The sequence below is a fragment of the Budorcas taxicolor genome, chromosome 1 (assembly GCF_023091745.1).
Source record: "Budorcas taxicolor isolate Tak-1 chromosome 1, Takin1.1, whole genome shotgun sequence".
NCBI lineage: Eukaryota > Metazoa > Chordata > Mammalia > Artiodactyla > Bovidae > Budorcas > Budorcas taxicolor.
The window spans coordinates 162,948,934-162,974,531 of record NC_068910.1 but is presented as its reverse complement, the minus strand read 5'-3'; the positions used below and the strand labels follow the sequence as shown (position 1 = coordinate 162,974,531).

The 25,598-nt window shown below is 36.4% G+C and overlaps 1 protein-coding gene and 1 pseudogene across 1 annotated transcript in view; both read left to right on the top strand.

The window, feature by feature from the left end:
* Positions 1 to 25,598, top strand: part of LOC128052808 (EGF-like and EMI domain-containing protein 1) — a 616,586-nt gene that overhangs the window by 410,643 nt on the left and 180,345 nt on the right.
* LOC128045600 (HAUS augmin-like complex subunit 3) lies at positions 9,987 to 11,790 on the top strand (annotated as a pseudogene).

Genomic DNA, 25,598 nt, shown 5'->3' with positions numbered 1-25,598 from the left:
AATAGAAATGACAGATTGAAAAGATGGAGACAAAGAGGCAGTGTTGTATCCCAGGGAGAACTTGGCATCATCTCAGAATCCTTTTTACCTAGTCTGGCGCAAGGCAAATTACAGTGGAGGAGGCCACTGGGCTCACAATCAGAAGGCTCTTGGTGACTTAAGAATGTATTTTTATAGAAAATTATAGAAACAGCTGTCAGCTTAAAAAGAATTTGATGAAGTTTCTGGAGATGTAAAGAGATGTAATGGAGAGATATAATAGAGAATGAAGGCTGAAAGAGAAAGTAGAAAAAAAATGAAAAGCAACCAGAGAATGAAACAATGTTATTTCTAATTTTTTAAATCCATGAGCAATTTATTACAATACAAGAGTGATGCACAATGAACCATGAGTGTGTCAATAGTGAAATTGGTGACGGTGGGAGGAATTCATGTGGCAGAGAGTACAGATCCTAAAAAATCAATTCCTCACCCAAGTGGTCCCCAAACCTGGGGAATTGACTATTATATGTTTGGGCATATCTTGTATTGGAGGGTTCAGCACATGTTTCAATTTCCTGATGATAAATTTTGTAAACGAGTCTACTTTTCAAGGCACAGATGTTTCAAGACAGCCCATAAAAGAGGTAAACTGGGAGATCCCTTGGTTTCTCTTTCTAAAAGCAGGAGTGAGACAGTTATTTATTGTATCAACAAACTAAAAGCATGAAAGGAAAATAGAAAGTTCATTAATATTTTCATGAGACAGGTTTTGTGGTTATCACTGTCCCCAACAGGAGGGGATTCATAGAATCGGGAGGGGGCAGAGTGGAGGGAATAGATGAAAGTGAAGGATAGTTACAGCGTGTCTGAGAAAGTGAACTAATTTGCCTACCTATCAGGAGGTGCTTTTTATACCAAGAGTTTCTCGGCAATTAAAATGCTTTAGATGCTTCATTTCAAAGACATACAGGTTGACCAGCAGTTTAAAGAATGGCAAGTTGTTGGATAATGATCTCAATCTAGCGCCCTCCCTTCACCCAAACAGGACTCGTCAACCACCAGCAGTAATTACTCGAATTTTAGCTTCCGGGCACCAGACAGTATGTCAGGATCAATAGCAGGTTTGCCATTTGGGAGATGCAGCTGTAGGGGAAAGGTGAGAGGCACTTCTTACTTCCCAAGCTTCAGAAAAGCAAGTCTCTTCTCCCATCCTTGGTCTGCTCTACTAGTGGTATGTGTGCCTGCCTGTATAAGTGTTTAGTCTAGGTCGTTTGTTCCTTTTTATAAAAGTAATTTAAATTGGGATCTGTGATATGCCAAATTGTAGTTGATTCTGTTTTTGAGAGACTCTGGTCCTTAAATAAAATGAACTAAGCGCAGTGTCTAATTTTTTTTTCCTTTTATCTAAGATCTTTTATTGAAATTCTTCTCTATTTTAGATGTCAAAATAGAATTTAGCTCATAAACAGCTTAGAGAGTTTATTTTCCTGATCATTCTACTTATGAAAAATGTAATATTTGAAAGACATATATCTATCACAAATCAAAATTGATGCTTAAACACAAAAGATATGTTTGCCAAATTGCTGCTTCTCCCTGGTTCTCCTTTAGGGACATATGGTTATGGTAAATGGAAATTAGGTCTTACTATATGCATGCCTTTATTCTTTGAAATTCACTGTTTTATTTCAAATTTGAAGATTCCAAGTTTTTTTTTTCTGGTCTTCAGTGCTAGGCTCTAACCTCTGATTGTCCTGACTCCAATCCCCTGATTTCTCTGCAGTCCTGTTACTGTGGCAGTTTAATGTTTTATTTTCCTCATTTGGAAGATTTGTTTTCATTGTTGTGGTTCCTATTGTCTTTGCCTCTGAACTGTTACTTTTGGCCAAAAAGCCCAAAACATCTCTTAGCAGTTCACTGTAACCTTGGCTTGAAACAACAGGATCAGAGAAGGATTTTTCCTTAGACTGAGTGGGGGACAATTAACCAAGAATCACAGGGTCAGAGAAATCAGACAGATGTTGATAAAGATTAAAAAAAATTATGATCAATTTGGATAGCACTGAAAGAATATATACTTAACAGAGCACAAAAATCTGACTGCATTTAAAATGCCATTACACTGACTCTTTGAAGACCTATTGGGCTTCCATCCTAACATCTCTGCTTACCAGCTAGGTGACCACAAGCACTTAATGTCAGCGGATTTCATTTTCCCTCTTGGAATGTCTGGATCATAGCAGCTTGCCAGGATTACTATAATGCAAGTGTGAATCCTTATGCAAACAGTGCTTTGAATACCATTTATTCTTAAAGCCATATTATGCTGTAACTGTGGAAGAGAACTGAAGCTAGCTAGAGAGGGGTCATAGGGAATCTGATTTTCTTTCTTTCTTTCTTTAGAGTTTGGCTTTGGCAGGGGTAGCTTTAGAATTTACCCTTAATTTGGCTTGAAATCTAGGTGCTATTTTTTAAGCTGAGTGACAATTTCCACTTACTGCTTTTATTAGCTTGACCTTGCTTTTCAATCCAAGTACTCGCTTATCCTTCACTCTCTAAATAGCAGATTCTTTCAGAAAACAGAGTCTCATTTTCTCTTACCTTGGAAATGGCCATGGTGTTATTTTTGCCCTTGGTTGTCTTCTAAGTTGAGTACAGAAACTCTGTCCAATCCATCCTCCTGGTGACCTCATGTTCTTCCTGCTTGGGAGCATTCCTCCCCAGCAAGCTGTCCTCTTCAGCCCTCTCACACTGTCAAGGCGCTGAAACCATGGTTCATGAAAAGCTCTCAAATTACTGAAAAGCTGTTCTTCACATTTAACAGTTCTAAAGGTGGCGTAGAAGATTTTGTGCCATTTCTCTTTTATCTTATGCCATATTACTGTAGCTGAAGGTGAGAATGCTGAAAGGCATTATGATAAAACAGAGCTTTCATTCTCACCCTCATATTTAAACATCCAGAGGATACCAGTAAAGTGGGTAATTGCAGATTATTAGAAAAAACTCTTACACATTTTAGTTGCCATCACAGCACAGCAATTTACGTCAGCTCTTAAATTGTAAAGCTTCTTTATCCCTCTGTTGATTTATCAGCCAACAAAAACATGCATTTGCTATGACAGTTAAATTCTTCATAGAGGTTTGTGTTCCATTAAGCCCTTTATCTGGGGCCCATCCTGGTACTTATGATTTTAAGAAGTCAAAACAGATGGCTTGAAGATTTTTCACTTTGGTGTAAGTGTTGTCAGAATTCATTCATTTTTTTTTAAGTGTAACTGATGTATAAAGAGTTCATTCATTCTTAATGTTATTTCTGGAACTTTATTGTTCCCTCCTCTGTGAATAGTACTTGTAGCTGGTTGTCTGATAAACCAGTTTTCTCTGAGTCCCTGAGCTGACCAGTGTCTTCTATAACCACCAGCTTTTTCTTGTCACCTTCTTCTTGATAACTCTCCTCTCACCCCAATCTCTCTCTGCCATTTGCCCATCCAGTGATCTCCAAGTGACTGATTTGGCTTACTTAGTTTGAATTGCCTCCCACTCCAACCAGGTTTCCCCATGAGGCTGTTGGGAATAGGGTTCTATTTTGCTTGGTTCAGTTTTGTCATCAAAGAGAAACTTTCCTACAGTTAAAGTTGCAGGATGATGGATTTCTGAATATCTTAGGCAAAATTACCATATCGGTGAATAAATTTGCATTGTATCAGATTGAGTCTAGAAAAATGATAATATATACATGTTAAAGAAACTACACAAAGTACTAATGTATAAGATGTGTGTGTGTCTGTGTAACCTTCTAATGACTCATGTTATTTCTCTATTTTATTATAGTTAAGTGGAATATCCAGGGCAAGCATATATACACAGTTGTAATGGTAAATTATATAGTTTAACCCAACTTCACCAGTGATAACTCAGATACCTTTTACAAATGTATTTCAAGAACAGCTTTTTTCATGTTTGCTCCTAATTCCAGAAAAAATACCTAATTATAGAACAACATTAGTTAAAAAAAAAAAAAGATTTGCTTAGGGAAAAGGTTTTATAAGTAATCAGTGCAAAGCAGAAATCTCTTGCTGGGAATAATGTGGGCCAGCCAAGGTTTCTGTGAGGGTTTTAAAAATTCTTTTTTTTTTTGGTTCGGTACTGCCTGGGTGACCTTTTCTCATCCATCACTTAATCAGGAAATCAAAAGACGGCAAGCTGCAAGACAGACCCTCACTCAGGATAAACCCTGTGACCTCTTAACAGGTTACTGAATCTTTTGTGGGAGTTCAGCTGGCCAAGGGACTTTTTATATTTTTTGGATTTATTCAGGAACCCACAGGCTTCCTAGTGGCCCAGATAGTAAAGAATCTGCCTGCAATACAGGAGACTTGGGTTCAATCACTGGATCAGGAAGATCCCCTGGAGGAGGAAATGGCAACCCACTCCAGTAATCTTGCCTGGAGAATTCCGTGGACAGAGGAGGTGGTGGGCTACAGTCCATGGGGTCGCAAAGAGTCAGACACGACTGAGTGACTGGCACCTTCACTTCATGAACCAGCAAAGCTTTGGCTGATGTCACAGAACCTGAGAGTGTAAATTCTATTCCTGGCTTCATCTTTAGGCATGGCTGCTATATTCTGTTTTCTTTAGAAACTCAAATGAGGTGTCATATCTTTAAATTCAAAGATATCAGATAAAACAGAGCCTATTTTTTTCTCTATGAGCATATGTGTATCTCCTATTAACCTTAATGAGCTAGAGACATTCTGTAAAGAACAGCCTCATAAGGCAATAGTACTGAGTGTTTGCTGAAAAAGAAATAGGTTTTCTGTGGGGATTGGGGAGGAGGTGGAAAAAGAACAAGAAGAAAGGACCTTCATGTATTAAATGGTTTAAAGATACAGTATATTAAAAAGAGATGCTTTTATTCCTTTTGTATTTTCCAAATACAAAAGTTCTGCCTGCAAATCTGCAAAATGGTACAGATACTAAAAGATCACATTTGCCTACTGTGATTAAATTTCACTAATTACACAACCACACTTGGTATGTGGGCCTGATGCATCACCTTTTTTTTTTCTTTTGTAATCATTGTTATATCCGTGCTCTATAATCAACATTCATCACAGCTAATTAGAGTTTCTTTGTCTGTTGTTTCTGAGATCTGACATTCCTAGGGTTCAACTGCAAGATTCATTTTTAAACATTTTTGAGCTCTGTAGGAAAAAAAAAGAAAATTCTAGAGCTGTATTATTCACAAATGGCTTTTTGAAATTTTAATGTATTATGAGTTTCTTATTTTATTGGATTTAAATGATTACTCTTGGTTCAGGAGACCAAGTCCTACATGATTTTGCATGACTATTCTATGACTTACAAGTACATTCGTGTTGGTAAAGGCACTGGCAGTCTTCCTCATTACTCAGGATCTTGTAGATTTCTATATGATACCTGAGGACAGACATTTTTGCTGTATTTGTTTGACATTAATGTTGATTTATCTTCTAAAATGAATAGAATGCTGCAGATTTATATCGTTTATAGGCTCAAAGCTTATGTTCATTCTCAAATGAATTTTTCTTTCAGCAAATGTTTTTAATTATGGACACTTTAAATGTGAAATTACAGTGATAAGAAAGCTAGCTGAATTTTAGCTAGTGTATTACAACCAATTTCATCTAATTTCTAGCTGTTGGAGCCCAAAGCTTTCAACTTACTCCTCTGTTTCTCATCTGTAAATCCCACCATCTCCTACAACCCCTTATTAAGGCAATTGTAACCTTTAAAGCTTTGGTGGAAGGGTAAACCCAAGTGGAAGTCAGACACTCATTACCTGTGTCCATCCTACCTTCTTTATATTGCGTTATCCTACCTTGTTTTCACTGTCTTTTAAAATCTACATTTTCATTGCTGCTGTTTGAGCCCGTAATTCGGTCTAAGTCAATCCCTGATAAACAAACCCGTGTTTCTGAGCAACCATTTTGTTTCCTGCTCCTGGAAGTTCAGCTTACACTGCAGGATCTTGGCCTGTGAACATAGAAGTACAATACAATCAAAGAGTTGGACACGACTGAGAGACTGAACTGAACTGAACTGAACTGAACAATTACAATGCAATCTCTAATCCACAATCTGTAGATTAGAAAAGAAGCAATATGAAGTCTAAGCTTGAAGAGCGAATGAAAAGTCACTGTGAGTAGTAGGAAGGCGCCACAGAAGAAGTGATACTTGAATTGAGACCTGAAGATACTAATGATAATAAAATATAAATTTTATTTTATTTTATTTTTTTATCGAAAACGTGTTTGTTGGGATGATTTCCCGTTCATCTTGATACAGGGTACTTTTAGTGCTGCTTCCGTCTGAGAGAGCATCCTTCTGTAAGCCTTGCTTTTCCTCTTGTAGGCTGGCAGAGGACAGTAGAGCAGCCAACACGCGAAACTACTGTTGGCGCCTGGCTAAAGACGGTGGTGATTTTATAGCATCCTGGGCATTTTACATCCATGAAATAGGAATTGGGGCTCTGCACCAGGCGCTTCTTCTTGTGTTTCCTCTTCTCCTCTTCTGGAGAGGGATGAAGAAGATCCTTTTCGAGAGGCATGTTCTCATGAGGAGGTCGTCACCACCGGAAAGGGCTAAAATCTAAATTTTAAATTAAATTTAAAATAAAATATATGAAAGTGACATCTTGCACTGTTCTGAGCAGCTAAACTAAATTAACTCCTTTAAACCTCAAGAATACTGTGAAGGGCCATATATTATACTTATTTGATAGATAAGGAAACTGAGGCACAGAAACGTTAGCTAACTTTACCAAGCTCACTGACGCAGATTTTATTTTCCATAGATGCTGTATTTTCCAAAGATTTTATTTTCCAGCAGTGCCTCCTTTTCCACATGTTCTTACTGAACTTTGCCATCTCCATATGAAAAGAGGAGGTCTAATTCCTCTGCTTGAATCTGGACAGGTTTGGGACTCTGATGAAACTAACAGAATGTGGCAGAAGTAACAGTGAGTGACTTCCAAGGCTAGGTCCAGAAAGTAGATACAGTACCCACCTTGATCACTGGAACACTTGCAATGGAGCCCTGAGCTGAAATGCTGCCAGTCTGCCTGCCCGAGACCAGTATGCTTTGAGGAAGTCTGAAGTAGCCTGAATGAGAGACCTTCTGGGCAATGTTGAGATCACAAACAGAGAGTGGGGTGTGCTTGGCTAGTCCCAGCAGCTCCATTCCCCTCTGTCCTCTACCTCCAGCTACTATCTGACTACAGCTGCATGGGTGGAGCCAGAATGACCTCGCCAGGCCTGTCCCAAATCTGTGACCCACTGAAACTGAGGCAATAAAATACCTGTTGTTTTTAAACTACCAGATTTTGACGTTCTTTTGTTATGTAGCAATGCTATTGGGAACAGTCATACAGTGGACAAGTATTAGAGCCGGAATCTGGACCCACTCTGACTCCAGAGCTACTCTTACTCCTTAGCCAGAAAGTGAAGTTCAAGAAGATTTATGCACATTCCTTCAGGATTAAAGGGATTCCCAGGTGGCATAGGGGTAAAGAATCTGCCTGCCAGAGCAGAAGATGCAAGAGACATGGGTTCAATCCCTGGGTCAGGAAGATCCCGTGGAGGAGGGCATGGCAACTCACTCCAGTATTACCTGGAAAATTCCATGGACTGAGGAGCCTGAGGGGACACAATCTGTGGGGTTGCAGAGTTGGACATGACTGAGCATGCAACAATCACACTCAGGTTTAAGTAAAGCCTTCATGTTACATGAATGTACTGCAAAAATCTCTCTTTACAAATCATTATTTCTAAGAGAACAGAAAATGTTTTTGCATAGTGAACTTTTCCTTTTATGACTTAAAATTAAATGATGGAAGAATAAGAAAATGTTTAATGGGATCATAAACATATCAACTGTCATCATTGTAAAAACTGACTGTCCAGTGATTGGTAGATATATGTTGCATCATCTAAGTAATGATTTCTAACTATAGTAAAATGACATGGCAGTTTAGATAGAGGGGGAAACAGTGATTTTTTTTTTTTAATGGTGCAATAATTTCTGAATAGGCAACTTGGAGTAGAAAAGACTGAAAATGCTTTGGAGCCAGAAAACTTAGATTTTAGTGAGCTTAAATTTCAATCTTGCCTTTAGTTTATTTACAGCAACTTGAATCATATCTCCCACACTAGCCAGTAAGCTTACTTAGTATGGGAATGAAGGCTTATCTTAAAAAAAAAAAAAAATTAATGGGTTTTATCCTTGGATCCTCCAGGCCCAACATGAAGAAGCAGTTGAGTAAATATTTACTGAGGAAATGATTGTATAATATTGTTAGCCATCATCATCACGCTGTTCATTAGATCTCCAAAAACCATTCATCGTATACAACTAAAACTTTTTACTTTGACCAGTATCACCTCATCTCCCACGCTTCTCTTTCCAGGCAACCACCACTCTACTCTGCTTCCACGGTTTCATTATTTTCGATCTCACATTAAAATGAGGTTATGTAGTGCTTGTCTTTCTGTCCCTGGCTTGTTTCACTTAGTATGATGTTCTCCAGATTCATCCATTTGTTGCAAATGGCAGGATTCCCTTATTTTTAAGGCTGAATAGTATTCCATTCTACATATATACTATATTTTCCTTATCTATTAGACCGGGGTCCCCAGCCCCGGGGCCGTGGAAAAATTGTCTTCCAGGAAAACTGTCCCTGGTACGTAAAAGCTTGGGGACTGCTACATTAGACCATTGATGAATGCTTATTTAGGTGGCTTTCATGTCTTGGCTATTGTGAAAAATGCTGCAAAGAACTTAGACGTGCAGATATCTCAGGATTCATATTTCACAACCTTCAGATATACATCCAGAAGTAGGGTTACTGGATCATCTGATAATTCTATTTTTTAAATTTTTTTAGAAACCTCAGTATTGTTTTTCATGATGGTTAGTCCTATTTACACTCCCCCTAGTTCCCTGGTGGCTCAGAGATTAAAGCGTCTGCCTGGAATGTGGGAGACCCGGGTTCGATTCCTGGGTCGGGAAGATCCCCTGGAGAAGGAAATGGCAAACCCACTCCATGGGGTCGCAAAGAGTCGGACACGACTGAGCGACTCCACTTCACTTCACTTCAGTAGTGCTCCAAGGTGGCTTTCTCTCCACATCCTCACCAACACTTGTTACTTGTTTTGTTCTTGATATTTGCTATGCCAACAAGTGTGAGGTGACATGTCATTGAGATTTTTCTTTTCATTTACCTGATGATTAATGATGTTGAGTACATTTTCAACACTTGTTTTTCTATGCTTTCTTTTGAGAAATTTCTATTTAGTTCGTTTGCCCATTTTTTAAATTGATATATTTTTATTTTTGCCATTGAGTTGTATGAGTTCCTTGTATAGTAAATCTTCACACACACACACACATAATGGCAATTATATAGAAGTAAAAAATATGTTTTTTTATGTTGACTGATCTTTGCACAGTGTACGTATATACATCAAAACATCAAATTGTATACCTTAAATATGTACAATTTGTATTTGCAAAAGATATCTCAATAAATTATTAGGAAAAAGGTGTAATTATAACTCATCGACTATCAGTTGCCTTATTTCTAGACTATAAGTCAGCAGTTTTGTTTGCAATGCAGAAATTATCAGCACTTGTCATACCTTGGATTGGGAAATTTTCTAGGTCATAGAGGGACCTGTACTTCATAAATAAATAAATAGTTCCATTTAAAATTTGTCTTCTTGGGCGGCGGGCTTCTGAGGGGCGCGAGCCGAGCTTCCTGAGGTTGGTTGTGTCTGACTTTGCATTTTGCATGAATGCGGCTGCTGATTGAGTCATTCAGGATAAATTATTATAGATTCTAAAAATATTTTTCCCCCTTCTCTATGGACTTTACATAAAATTAGTTTTGTATGTAGTTGGACTTATTTTCTAAATAGCAACACCATTAAAGCCTTATCAGTTGCAAAATTTTGGGTAGTTAAACCATGAGCTGTGGAAAAGAATTTGTGGAAACATTAAAAAAAAATTGATTATCCCAAAGCTGATATTCTTAATGGGGAAGATTTTGACTGGTTGTTTGTTGAAAATGAACCGTTTTTGAAGTGGTTTTGTGGGAATGTGAATGAACAGAACATATTGTCTGAAGAGGAATTGGAAGCTTTTAGCATTCTTCAAAAACCAGGCAAGCCTATCCTAGAAAGAGCAGCATTGGATGAAGTTCTTAAAACCTGTAAAACTTCTGATTTGAAGACACCTACCTTGAATGACAAAGAGCTAGAGAAATTAGAGGATGAGGTTCAAACTCTGCAGAAATTAAAGAACCTAAAAATTCAGCGACATAATAAATGCCAGTTGATGGCTTCAATAACTAGTCACAAGTCTCTGAGGTTAAATGCTGAAGAAGAAGAAACCAATAAAAAGCTGAAACAGAGTCAAGGAATTCTAAATGCTACAAATACCAAGATCAGTAATGAACTTCACACTCTTAGTGATGGAGTTGCAAACTTAATGATGTTCTTCAGACGGTCTAATTTGGGTTAAGGAACAAATCCACTGGTGTTTTTATCTCAGTTTTCATTGCAAAACTATCTAAGCCAAGAAGAGCAAAGTACGGCAGCATTAACCTTATATACCAAAAACCAGTTCTTTCAGGGTATACATGAAGTAGTCGAAAGTTCAAATGAAGAAAATTTTCAGCTTTTAGATATGCAGGCACCATCTATTTGTGATAATCAAGACGTTCTTGAGGAGAGACGGCTAGAAATGGCTAGGCTGCAGCTGGCATACATTTGTGCTCAACATCAGTTAATTCACTTGAAAGCAAATAATTTGAGCCTAAAGTCAAGTATAAAGTGGGCAGAGGAGAATCTTCATACCCTCACTAGCAAGGCTCTTGGCAAAGATAATTTGGATGCTAAAATTTCTAGCTTGAACAGTGAAATTCTGAAACTTGAAGAACAAATCACTCATATAAAAGACAAAATTTTGCCTGCTATGGTAAAAGAGAATGCCCAGTTATTGAATGCCAGTTGTAAAGGGAAATTTTGATCGACAGATTGCTAAACAAGACTATTACACAGCAAGACAAGAGTTAGTTTTAAATCAGTTGATAAAGCAAAAGGCATCATTTGAACTTCTTCATTTATCATATGAAATTCAATTGAGAAAGCATTGGGACATATATTGTCAGCTGGAAAACTTGGTTCACCTACTTAACCAAAGTAATTTGAGGTTCCACCGGCAATTAGAAATGCTAACAGATCCATAAGTATCTCAGCAGATAAATGCAAGGAATACCATTGATACCAAGGATTATTCTACTCATAGGCTTTATCAACTTTTAGAAGGAGAGAATAAGAAAAAAGAATTGTTTATAACCCATGGAAACCAGGAAGAAGTAGCTGAGAAATTAAAACAGGATGGTTCTTTGGTACAAGAGCAGTTGGAAGTATCTGCTCAAGAACATTCTTTTTTCTGTCCAAACTAAACAATGATGTGAACATGCTTTGTGAAGTTTTGTATCAAGGAGGAAATCAGCTTTTGCTTAGTGATCAGGAGTTAACGGAGCAGTTTCATCAAGTTGAATCTCAGCTAAATAAACTAAATCATCTTCTTACTAATATTTTTGCTGATGTGAAAACAAAAAGAAAACTGTTGGCATCTAATAAGCTGCATCAAGTGGAAAGAGAATTATATGTATATTTTTTAAAAGATGAAGATTATCTGAAAAATATTGTGGAGAATTTAGAAAACCAATCAAAGATTAAGACCATTGGTCTTGAAGACTGAAAATTGCCAAAAATGAAATCTTCACTGCATGTTCTTTACGTATTACGAGAAGAATACAGATAATAAACATCATGAAAATTAAAAGAATAAATAAACAAATAAAAGAAAATTTGTCTTCTTGACACATTGGAGGATGGATCAATGTTTTGAAGAAACAAACATTAGCACTAATGTGACATCTGTTTCTTCCATTGTCCTATAATGAGGCATGAATGAAAGAGGATTTGGGAATCTGGCTAAAAGACAGATTTAGACTATCTCATTTTATTTTAGGTGACAGAGGTTCATGTGATTTCTTAATACTCTACTGGGATAGAAGTTTCTCAACAATGGCTATCTTAATTTAGAAAGTTGTATTATACCGTCATTAAAAATAAAGCCTACTCTACTTCCCTGGTTTGTGAAGTTTAGATGTAACCCCAGAATATGAGAATATGATGTAAATATACAAATGTTAGTTATGTGAAGCAATATATAATTGGTAATTATAATTATTAACTGTGACTAATTTGTGTTGTTGATAGCATAAGGGAAATATAGACCAAATGAGCAAATTGGTTTTAGTTCCTCATCTGATTTTTTAGCTGTGTTGTAGACTTGTCATAACTTTTTGTCTTCCTGGATAAGAGCTAACAGTTCAGGAAGACTGTGTTTTGTACAAACTTTCAGCTTTCCAACATATCATACTGTGAAGCTATTTTTTTGCAGCCACTTGGTAAGAGTTATACATAAATTACATAGGGAATTTGAATTAAAGGCAATTGCACTTGGAGGTGGTGGTGGTTTAGTCACTAAGTCGTGTCCAACTCTTCTATGACCCCATGGGCTGTAGCCCACCAGACTCCTCTGTCCATGGGATGTTCCAGGCAAGAATACTGGAGTGGGTTGCCATTTCCTTCTCCAGGGATCTTCCCAACCAGGGATTGAATCTTAGTCTCCCACATTGTAGACAGTTTCTTCACCTGTCTGAGCCTGCTGGAAAGCAATGTGATTGTTAGTTTCAATAGAAAATTTTCAGTTAAAATTGCTTTGCAAATACACCCAAATATTTCAAACATATCTAATTATTAACAGATAGGACTATAATTGGGCTTTCCTGACGGCTTAGCAGGTAAAGAATCCACCTGTAATGCAGAAGACACAGGAGATATGGATTCAATCCCTGGGTCAGGAGGAGCCACTGGAGAAGGAAATGGCAACCTGCTCCAGTGTTCTTGCTTAGAAAATTCCAAGGACAGAGGAGCCTGGCGGGCTACAGTGCATGGGGTTATCAAGAGTCAAACACGACTGAGCGACTGAGCACACACGAGGACTGCAATAAGAAGGTAGTAATTTTAGAATTGTTATTTAATGTCAGCATGACATTGATTTTAATATTTTTTCACATTTTGAAAAATTCTTGAAAAATAAATATATCTCTAGAAATGTAAGATGTGCTATAATGGCCTTTTTTCAATGTCTCTGGTTTCATTTATTTAAAGTAGCCATTGTTTAATGTAAGTTTTTCCTATAAAAATCTAATTTTCCATTTACAGCCTCGTGGATGGACCTAGAGAATGTTAAGCTTAGTGAAATAAGTCAGGCAAAGAAAGACAAGTACTATATAATATCACTTATAAGTGGAATCTAAAAAATAATACAAACAAATTTATATACAAAAAAGAAACAGACTCACAGACAGAGAACAGAAACTTATGGTGACCAAATGGGGAAGAAGAAGAGAGGGGGGCAAATTAAAAGTCTGAGACTAGCAAATACAAACTACTATACATAAACTAGATAAGCAACAGGGATTTACTAGATAGCACCGAGGATTATGCCCAATATCTTATAATAACCTATAATGGAATATAATCTGCAAAAAGAAGAATCACTATGTTGTACACCTGAAAATGACATAATATTGTAAATTAGAAGGCTTCCCATGTGGCGCTAGTGGTAACAGAATCCACCTGCCAGTGCAAGAGATGCAAGAGATGTGGGTTTGATCCCTGGGTCAGGAAGCTCCCCTGGAGAAGAAATAGCAACCCAATGTAGCATTCTTGCCTGGGAAATCCCCTGGACAGAGGAGCCTGGCAGGCTACAGTCTGTGGGGTTGCAGAGTCCTTGGAGCAGGAAATGGCAACCCACTTCAGTTTTCTTGCCTGGGAAATCCCATGGATGGAGGAGCCTAGCACGCTATAGTCCGTGGAGTCGCAAAAGAGTTGGACAGGACTTAGCAACTAAATAACAACAACAAAATAAATTAACTATATTTCAATTAAAAATCTAATTAATTTTTTCACAACTCCTCTTGCTATACGAATTTCATTTTTTTAAATTTTTTTCAAATTTCTGATTAATATTTTAAAGAAGTTTTTTAGTAGAAATATGAAAGAAAAACAAAGCAATTGTGTATAGGACATGAGTGCATTTATATTGGGCTTCAAAATTTGCAAAGCATTTTTGTAGATGTTATCATAGTTATATTTGTCAACATTTTTATGAATTGTCATCATATTCTTTTTCAAATGAATAAGAGGCAGCTCACAAATGTGAAGTGACCTGCACGGTTTCTCACAGAAGAGTTAGAACTTGGATTCAAACTTCGAGCCTCAGAGGCTGAATGAAGTTCAGTGCATGTTGCCTTATAGCTGTGATTGTTTCTTCCTTTTTGTCTAGGGGTCATGTAAGGAGTGAGGTCACTGGACTATAAGGACTGATCCTCCTCTGTGGTAGTCTAACACATTTCCACATTCCTCCTTTCTTTCCACTGCCAATAATGAATAGTAGAAGAAGGAGCTTGGCTGGGCCTTAGGAGACTCATGAAGGTCAAGACATTTGTTTGAGGTTCTCAGTTTGTTCCTTAGTGTCTAAGAGTTGAACAAGGTGCTGAAGTCTTGAACTGGAGCCACAGATGCACTATTTTAAGGAAAGTCCTAGAATTAAAACCATACATACTAGTTATTCCATTGGCATTGTCAACATTATTCAGAACACACGCATTGTTAATATAATTCATTCATAATTCTGTAATCTCAAAATGAGATCATAAAGACCAAGTACATTGTTTAAATACATTTCCCAATTATATCTGGGCATGTATGAATTTTCCAGAAATGTTGATTACTGTCGTATCTTAACCTATACAGAATTACAGTAAGTCTGGGACCTAAAGAGAAATTGACTAATGTGCTGGAAAAGCTAATTGCAGTAAGGAGCTTAAGTCTTCACTCCAGAAGATCTATTGATTTGAAAATTACTATGATATGTAAGATATGTCTGAATTTTGGGGGTAATTTTCATAAAACAGTCCTGTAAGAACAAAAATATGCATGATAAACTGGACCAAATACATTTAGTTTAGAGAAAGATGTGAGTAAAAATTGACACACTTCTGATTCTGCCTCTTTACTTTGTTCTGTGGCCAACTCTATTCAGCACTTGCTAGTTCTTGAAAGCAGTATAAGCAATCACTAAAACCCAATAACTATAGACTAAATAGAACATGTGATTTTCAAAATAAAAGCATGTTTTAGGAGAATGGTCAATGTAAAAAATCCAGATTCACAAATTTGTTTAAATATAGAAATTAATAGCTTATTTGTGTATGTAATTTAACAGATCTTTTTGTGTGTTTGCAATTCTCTTTTTTTCCTACAACCAGGAATGCAATACTGCTCTTGCAAACATCATATTTAATTCTTTAAGAGACTGCAGTATGTCATTACAGATGGATTGATAGCCTTGATGATATCATTGAACTTTTGTCATGCCTAACCTGGAAGACATGCTATATGTCAGAGAATTTTTGTCATTCATCTTGCTTTTGAAAGGCCAAATTTATTTGCAACCTTGAATGACATTGGACACATGAAACAGCCTGAAATCTATCATGCAGTGAGTATTTTATAAAACTGCAATTTTAAGTCCTTAAGTATTGACTTGGTTTTCAGAACCATCTTCAAATCCAATGACTTTCAAGTTTTTTACTTATGAACACTGATTTTTCAGTGGGTAAAAATTTTATATTTTCATATATATTTTTTCTGAGTATTTGACGTCACCAAATGTGCACCTTGCTTTCTTTTACTTTTTAAAGAAAGGTGAAAAAATAATACAGTTGGAAATGCATGTTTATATTTTTTTTATTTACTAAGTCAATATGTAACTGACCAGTGAACTAGTGATGAAGCTTATCTTCTGGTTGGATTATTTAGGCAATTAAAAAAAAAACACCTCAAATTTTATATAAATACAATAGGATTATACAAAAGTAGTGTTATAGGAAGAAGAGCAAAATTGTTTTTAAGATTTCTGTCTGTAGAGCAAGAAATATGATATATGTTACTATAAATTTATAATTCCATCCTCATTAAGACTGAATTCATGTTCAATACAAAGTAAACAAGAACAATCGAGTGCTTTCTATGAATCACACTTGACTTTTCAAGTATAAATAAATAATAGCTAATGTTTAGTTAATAATAAAAGCTACTATTTAAAGAGCTTATTTTAAGCTAGAAACTGTGTTATTTTAAATGTTTCATATCAGTTGATCCTCGAAATAGTCTTAATAAAGTACCTTTCCTGCTTACTGTACAGATAACAAAGTTAAGAACTATGAATAGAAAGTGAAAGTGTTAGTCTCTCAGTCGTGTGTGATTCTTTGAACCCTATGGACTGTAGCCCTCCAGGGTCCTCTGTCCATGGAATTCTCCAGGCAAGAACATTGGAGTGGGTTGCCATTTCCTTCTCCAGGGGCTCTTTTCCTCACCCAGAAGTTGAACCCAGGTCTATCGTATTGCTGGCAGATTCTTTACCATCTGAGCCATCAGAGCCCAAGAACTGTAGGGTTAGCCTCAAATATCTCATAAAGGAGTTCACTTTTGTTCTTATCTGTGCCCTGGCAGATCCAGACTTAAGCTGGATAATAAGAGCCATTGCTTTTGAAAGTGTGGCCTGCCCAGAGAACTCACCTGCTTGTTATATTTGCTTGTCCTTAAAGGGTTTCTACTTTAGCCCTGGTAGGAGGTTCTTGGTATAAACAGTGTGACACCCTCTGCTTTTATCAACTCTTCAGTACATAAACATGGGTCTAGTTTTCAGGAGGATAGTGATCTCCTGTTTAACTTCCACAGAGCATATTCTAAAATGCTATCTTTATCATTTGAACGTGAAGACTACTCCAGAAATCAGAAGCATTTACATGCATTGTTGCCTTCTCAACTAGGGACCGTCCAACTCATTGGTTGCTACAACCTTGGCCACAGGAAACGGACTGAATAGAATGCCAACATTCTATATCATTGAGCACTTTAAGCTCATTACAAAGCAGCTTAACAAGCAAAATTATAAGGCTCATTCATTTACTTTTTAATAGCACACTACATATTCTAAAATTCAAGTAAAAACACTAAAAATGATATAATTGTGCACCATGGCAGAGAGCATATAAAAAAGGAAAGGAAGATGGTAGGAACCCTTTAGCCTTAACTTAAAATATATATATATTGCATTTGAGGTGAGGTGAAGTCGCTCAGTCATGTCCGACTCTTTGCGACCCCGTGGACAGTAGCCCGCCAAGCTCCTCTGTCCTTGGGATTCTCCAGGCAAGAGTACTGGAGTGGGTTGCCATTTCCTTCTCCAGGGGATCTTCCTGACCCAGGGATCGAACCCAGGTCTCCCACATTGCGGGCAGACACTTTAACCTCTGAGCCAACAGGGAAGCATTTTATTGTGCTGTTTTTCTGAAAGTATGTTCGTTGTAAAAAAGTTGGGAAACACTAAAGTGTATAGCAATAAAACAAAGCAAAAGCCATCTGCGATCACTTCAATCAAAGATAAGCACTTTAGCATGTTTGAGTATGTCCTTGCATTTTAAAAAATGTATTGACAGATAAGTAGATATGTGGGATGGCCATTATATATGTATATGTAAATATACACACTCTTTGTGTGTCATAACATTTGCAGAGATAGATATTCTCCTGGAACATGATTGCTCTATAGTGGTCCTTGATTCATATGTGTCCTAACATACTTACTACTGTTCATATTCAATTTCTATTTTTCCTACTCTGGCATTGAAAAATAAGGAATCATTATGGACACTTTTGACTGTCTCCTTAAGATATATTCTGGAAAGAATTGCTGGGTGGAAAAATATATGCATGCATATACAGATTTTTGTGGACCCTTGAATCTCAGAAACTATTGCTCAGTTTGTGCTCTTACTAGCAAAGAATGTATGGTGTATTCCTTTGTCACACCCTTATAATTTTACACATTAGCATTGATTTTAATCTTTGTAAATCTAATAGAGAAGGAATAATATTAACTTTATTTTCATTTTAATTTATTTGATTATTAATAGGGTTCAAAAACATTTGACATTTATTAGACATCTGTATTTTTTATTTTTTTTTTCAGTTTATTTCATTGTACCATATTTCTGTTTGGAATAGTTCACCTTTTCCTTTTGATTTATACTAGCTTTTTAATAAATTAATGATTTCTGCCCTTTTGCCTTTTATGTGTCACTGTTGTCTTCATTTCTTGTTTGTCTTTTAATTTTGGTCTCAGAATGATAGACTTTAAAGTTTATGTAGGGCTATCTATCAGCTTCTTTCTTTTATTTTATTTTTTTACTACTGCTGTTATTTTAGTTCCAAAAAATAAAACATATTTGTAAAATATCATTAGCTGTTTTTTGTGCTACTAAAATTCTTCCTGAGCAGAAGGTATTTTAAGCCCTTTTAATGTTATTTTTACATACTATTTTGACCAATTATTTTACGTACTAATTATTTTGTCTTTTATTTCTTTAACTCTTGCTCATGTGTAAACTCTATCTTATCAATCTGATTATGAGATTTCTGAATGGTAAATTCAGTTTGACATTTGTAAATAGACATAAGTGGAAAGGGATTCTTCCACATGATATTTATTATTTTGATATTTCAGAATCAAGACTGGGTATCTTTACTGACAGTTTTGTCTCATATTATCTCCTAGAGATACATTTATTTACATTCTTTAGGAGTAAAAAGCCTTGTCTTCAATTGTCCCATGATCAGATGTCACAATCTAGGAAAAAGATTTTCAAATTTTTTAGTAACAGTTCTTCACTTCAGTTCAGTCGCTCAGTCATGTCCAACTCTTTGCAGCCCCATGAACCGAAGCACGCCAGGCCTCCCTGTCCATCACCAACTCCCAGAGTTCACTCAGACTCACATCCATCGAGTCAGTGATGCCATCCAGCCATCTCATCCTCTGTCGTCCCCTTCTGCTCCTGCCCCCAATCCCTCCCAGCATCAGAGTCTTTTCCAATGAGTCAACTCTTCACATGAGGTGGCCAAAGTACTGGAGTTTCAGCTTTAGCATCATTCCTTCCAAAGAAATCCCAGGGCTGATCTCCTTCAGAATGGACTGGTTGGATCTCCTTGCAGTCCAAGGGACTCTCAAGAGTCTTCTCCAAAACCACAGTTCAAAAGCGTCAATTCTTTGGCACTCAGCTGTCTTCACGGTCCAACTCTCACATCCATACATGACCACAGGAAAAACCATAGCCTTGACTAGACGGACCTTAGTCGACAAAGTAATGTCTGTGCTTTTGAATATGCTATCTAGGTTGGTCATAACTTTGCTTCCAAGGAGTAAGCGTCTTTTAATTTTATGGCTGCAATCACCATCTGCAGTGATTTTGGAGCCCAAGAAAATAAAGTCTGACACTGTTTCCACTGTTTTATTTAAACAGATTTTAAGTTGAGAGCTACCCAATATAAAAGCAGTACAAGCAAGTCAACCCACTTATTGAATTAGAGAAGTTATTCTACAGTGTTCCTTCTCCTTGTCCTCCTCTCCATTCCAATCCAGGCCTTCCCTGACAGAGATATGTGAATCTTCAAGGATTTGAAGCCAGGTCTTAAGACCAGGAAGGGTCAAGTCAGATGGCTTTAGAGCCAGTTAAATAAAATAAGTGAATGAAATAACATAAATGAGTGAGAAGGGATAGGTTGTGGGAAAGACTGTGTTGAACTGGAAAACACATAGAAAGTATAAATGTGGTCCAAAAGCATAGATTATTTTTCAAAGCCCTCTTTGGGGTATGCAAACCAGCATTACTTTTCTTTTAAAAATTCTACATTTATTTTAGGTAAAAATCTGGCAGAGGCAATTTGGACCATATTGGTTCAGCTTTCAGTTGAAGTAATTTTGTCATAATATGCTGTTCTAGGTTAGGTCTTGGGCTTCCCTTGTGGCTCAGATGGTAAAGAATCTGTCTGCAATGCAAGAGATCCTGACTTGATCCCTGGATTTGGAAGATCCCCTAGATAAGGGAATGGCAATCCACTCCAGTATTCTTGCCTGAAGAATTCCGTAGACAGAGGAGTCTGGTAGGCTACAGTCCATGGGGTTGCAAAGAGTTGGAGGGGACTGAATGACTAACACTCGCAGGTTAGGCCTTATCTTTAAGTACAGGTCAATATTAGTCAAAAATTGTTGTAGAAAGTGTTGCTCAGTCATGTCTGACTCTTTGCAACCCCGTGGACTGTAGTCCATGGAATTCTCCAGGCCAGAATACTGGAGTGGGTAGCCTTTCCCTTCTCCAGGGGATCTTCCCAACCCAGGGATCAAACCCAGGTCTCCTGCCATGCAGTCAGATTCTTTACCAGCTGAGTCACAAGGAAAGCCCAAGAATACTGGAGTGGGTAACCTATCCCTTCTCCAGGGGATCTTCCTGACCCAGGAATCAAATTGGGGTCTCCTGCATTGCGGGTAGATTCTTCACCAACTGAGCTATCGGGAAAGCCCAGAAAATGTTAAGGTTTTGGAAAAGCCTCTGTTGAAAATGTTCATTGTCTTATCCAATGGTCGTCATGTTCAAACAGATTTCCATAAGAATTTAATGACAGCAAAAATCTATCCCTCCCAAAAAAGGAAATCATTTCCCTTTGAATGGTTACCAAAAATTATATTTTATTGTTTTATTGTTTTTTAATATAAATTTATTATTTTAATTGGAGGCTGATTACTTTACAATATTGTATTGGTTTTGCCATATATCTCACACCTATTTTTTAAAGTAATGATGGCACAAATAATATTACATGCAAAACTAAAATTTAAAAGATATAACTCTACTATTATTATGTCAGATTATTTAATTTTTAATCTTTCCAAGCTTTCTTCATAAGAATATGTAGCTTTTATAGTTGTAACTAAAACAGAGAAACAGTTTGCAATCTATTTCAATATAATAGTTCTCCATGTTGATTTATAGCCATCACAATTATGACTTGTAATGACTGCACTGAAGTGATACATTTAATTTACTTATTTCCATATTGATGAACATTGCAGTTGTAATAAATGCTTTGTTTAACACATATATGACTTTCAGTTTTCTTTTTAATGACCATAGCTTTTTTGAATAAGCACAATTTTAATGATTTTATCAGTTCTTTATGAGGTCTGTGTGATGTTAAGTACGGAAAGGTGCTAACAGAGTTGAATTCCATTGGAATATATTTTTGGACAAATTCTTAAATGTGAAATCACAGAACTCTTGATACTTAACCTATCCCAACACATCTTTTTTTTTTTCTTTTTCAGTAAACTAAGTTTAGAGAATAATATGTAAACTTGTACTCAGATATTTCTGAGGAAATCAGCTTTCACTGTTCTATCTCTCTATGATATTTTGCAAGGCTCTGGACCTATTTTTAGAGACTTGTATTCTTTGTTAATCATGAATTCCTTCCGTATTGACTGATTCATGTTGTAAGAAAAATAAACAAGCACATAATGCCTCCATTAATGGAGTTTTCTTTGGTTTAATGCAAGGAAAAGTAAGGGGGACCAAGAAATAGTGTAAACAGGTATTCTTTTACTGGCTACAATGGTCTATATGGTAACAGGCCAATTCTCTAGCTGAGAACAAATAAAAAAGTGGTATGTAATATTAAAAAAAAATCACTCATCTGAAGACATTGGAGAATATCATGGCAGCCAGGAATATCAGTGAGACAAGGTTTCCCCTTGAGGGACTGATTCATTAGTGACATAGTAGGAAATTCCTAAAGATGAGAAGAAAATTGCTGCTAATAGGAAGAAAGGTAGAAAGAAGAGTCATCAGCCTCACTAGGTTGGGAAGATGTAAATTCAAATTCAGACCTATCATGGAATCCAAAGTTTAAGAGCTCAAAATTCTGGAGATAAGGTATCCCAGAGTTGAGTAAGACTGTGAAACCACAGCAAAGAAGTAATCAGGCAAAAAGAAAACATACTATACAACTTATTAATTGGAAATTGGAGATAAAGTATTAAGAATTGTTAAAAGAATGTTAAAAAAATATAGGACTAGCAGATGTAGGGAAAGTCACTATGTCCAGGACTGAAAGAGAATACCCAAGAAAGGAACAAACTTAGAAACAGTCTCCTGGCTTTCACACCAGGTTGAAATTTACATCTAACTGGAGAGGTCTAGCTGTTGCCCAATGGGTGGTATGAAAGCTTGGTGAGGTGCTGCTGGCCAGGGATGGTGGGCAGAAACCTGTGACTGGGGTGGCAGTGAGATTCAATGGAAAGCTGATGGAGCACTGGTGAGACTTGCTGAAGGGTATGGACCACTGGAAAAATAGCTGCTTGCTGATAGGTAAGCTTCCCAATGAGAGGGAAGTAGCCTGCTGACAGCTGCAGTGTACATGCCTTTGAAACAGAAAACACTGGAGTCAAACTAATGTCTCTTCCCCTTACAGCATTCCTACAGTATCCTTCGCTAAGGCTTATCATTGTACCACCTGGTAAAGTAAAAATATTTACAGGATCCAGCTTCAATATTATAAAGCAAGTCAAAAAGGAGTAGATTTGTAAAAATGAGCAAATTGTTGATGAAATGAAAAATTTCACCTAAGAAGTAGAATTTACAAAATAATCAACTATATATTTTATAGATTAAAAATATAATAACTTTAATGGAGAATGCAGTAGATGGAACTAAAGGTATATTATAAACAGTTGTTTATAGAGTTAATGACTAAATGACAGGTCAGTAGACCATATCTTGGAGAAGGCAATGGCACCCTACTCTAGTACCCTTGCCTGGAAAATCCCATGGACGGAGGAGCCTGGTGGGCTGCAGTCCATGGGGTCGCTAAGAATTGGAAAACGACTGAGCGACTTCACTTTCACTTTTCACTTTCATGCATTGGAGAAGGAAATGGCAACCCACTCCAGTGTTCTTGCCTGGAGAATCCCAGCAACGGGGGAGCCTGGTGGGCTGCCATCTATGGGATCACACAGAGTCGGACACGACTGAAGTGACTTAGCAGACCATATCTAGATGGAAGCAAATAAAGAAAAAAAAAGTAGAACAAAACACAAAGTATCATAAGAAAAGTGACATAAAAATCAAAAGTCTCACAAATAAGAGTTATGCAGTGCTAAAAAGAAGAGAGATAAAATGGGCAAAATTGTGAGAACAATTTCTGCAAAACTTAAAGACATCAAACCATAAAATTGTGATGTACCTTAAATTCCAAGGAGGAAAGCTATTAAAAAAAGAACCACCACACATTAAAGCATATCATAGTAAAACATCAGAAACAGAACAAAAAGAAAATCTTAAAAGTAGGCAGAGAAAAACAGTCACATTACATGCAAAAGGAAATTTAAATGATAATGAAATGTCACTTTCAAAATGCTTAAAGACAATGGCTGTCAATCTATGATTCTATTCCACTGAAGATACTTTTCAAAAATTATAGTGTGATAAATGGGAGGAATAGGCAAATCTACACAGAAGAGTTTCAAATAACTTGCATATATACCTCACCCTGAAGGAGGAAGTAGGATATCTTCACTCCTTAAATGTCAGCTGTGCTTAATGACCTCATTCCAGCAAATACTGGTGCAGAAAGGAAGAAGAATGAGTGGAAAAATCTGACACACACTGTCAGCCTGGGTATCAAGGCTGACATCAACAGGGCTAAGTCAGGTGCTGATAGTGTGCACTCTTGATACGATCATGAAAATGGCACTTCACTGCTGTGGTCTTCCTCCTCAAAACACATCATCCCAGTCAAACAATAAGATAAACATCATAAAAATCCAAATTGAGAGACATTCTGTAAGCTACCTGGCAGTACTCCTCAGAACTGTCAAGGTCATCAAAGGCAAGGAAAATCTGAGAAACTGTTAAAACCAACAAGAACCTAAGGGAACATGACAATTACATATGACATGTTACCCTGGAAGGGATCCTGGGACTGAAAAAGGACGTTAGGTTAAAAACTAAGAAAGACTAAATGACGTGTGGATTTTATTTAATAATGTACCAATATTGGCTCATTAATTAAAACAAGTGTACCATACTAATGTAGATATGTTTACTAATGGAATATGAAATAAATGGGGTATATGGGAACTCTCTATCTTTGCAATTTTTCTGTAAATCTGAAAATGTTCTAAATTTTTTAAGTTTATTTAAAAATTAAGTGAAAAAATGTCATTTCCTAACAAAATCTGAAAAAATAGCATTGCCAGCAAATCCATAGGAAGAGAAACACTAAAAGCAGTTATCAGACAGTGGGGAAATTATTCCAAAAAGAAGCATAGAAGTAAAAGAAGCAATGATAAATATCAGAAAAGGCAAATATGTAGATAAAGCTAAATTACTATTGACTGTGTAAAATAGCAACAATAAATCCTTATGCCTTCTAAATATCTGAAATTCAAAAACATAATAAAAATAATATAAAAAGCAGGAAAAGCATAAAGATGTTAAAGTATAAGTTTCTAGGATTGTCAGGGAAGTAATTAAAATACTAATTTATATTAGACTTTAATAGATATTGTAATATCTACAGTAACCACCAAAAGGATAATAAAGTAATATTTAACTGACAACCTAATAAAGAGTGCATATAAAACACTAAAAATAATAAGTTTAAAAGGATATAGAGAAGAGAGTAAAAGTAATGTAAATATATGGAAATTTAGAAAAATAAGAAAATGAATGGTAAATTTAATCAAAATATGTGAGTAATTACATTAAAAGTCAATGATATAGTACTATAGTTTAAAGATATTAGTTATTTAAAATAACACATACAAAGATACATGAATATAATTTCTCAATTTAGCAAATGCACAAAAATTTAAAAGTAAAATTTAGAAAATAAAATGTTTTTAGACAAGACCAAGTATCTGGGACCTTTTGGTGTGAACCAGATGTCTTATGGACAAGATGTCTAATGGAGTTTTTGTACAAGACCAAATATCAAGAATTTTTTGGCATGGACAAAGTGTCTTAGGCATGTCTTAGACAGGACCATATTTTCTAATACCTCAATTTTAATTGAAAAAGTATAGCTGGAGCTAAAGAGGAACATTTTACAATAGCAAAGCTTTAATCTGTTGGAAGATGTGGCAGTTCTAAACTTGTTTGCCACTCATAATAGGGCTTCAAAATAGATAAACCAAAAATTGCAGTTATAGAAGAACAAATGTAAAATCAGAGAGAATTTACTATGCCTCTCACTAACTGATATATTGACAAACATTAAAAATTCATAAGGATACAAAGATATGAGAAGCATGATTAATAAACTTGACCTGATTATACATTTTTCCTAAATGTATAAGTATCATACATATATCATCTGAATCTGCCTGCAATGTGGGAGACCTGGGTTCGATCCCTGGTTTGGGAAGACCCGCTGGAGAAGGGAATGGCAACCCACTCCAGTATTCTTGCCTGGAAAATTCCATAAACAAAGGAGCCCAGTGAGGTATAGTCTGCTGCTGCTGCTGCTGCTGCTGCT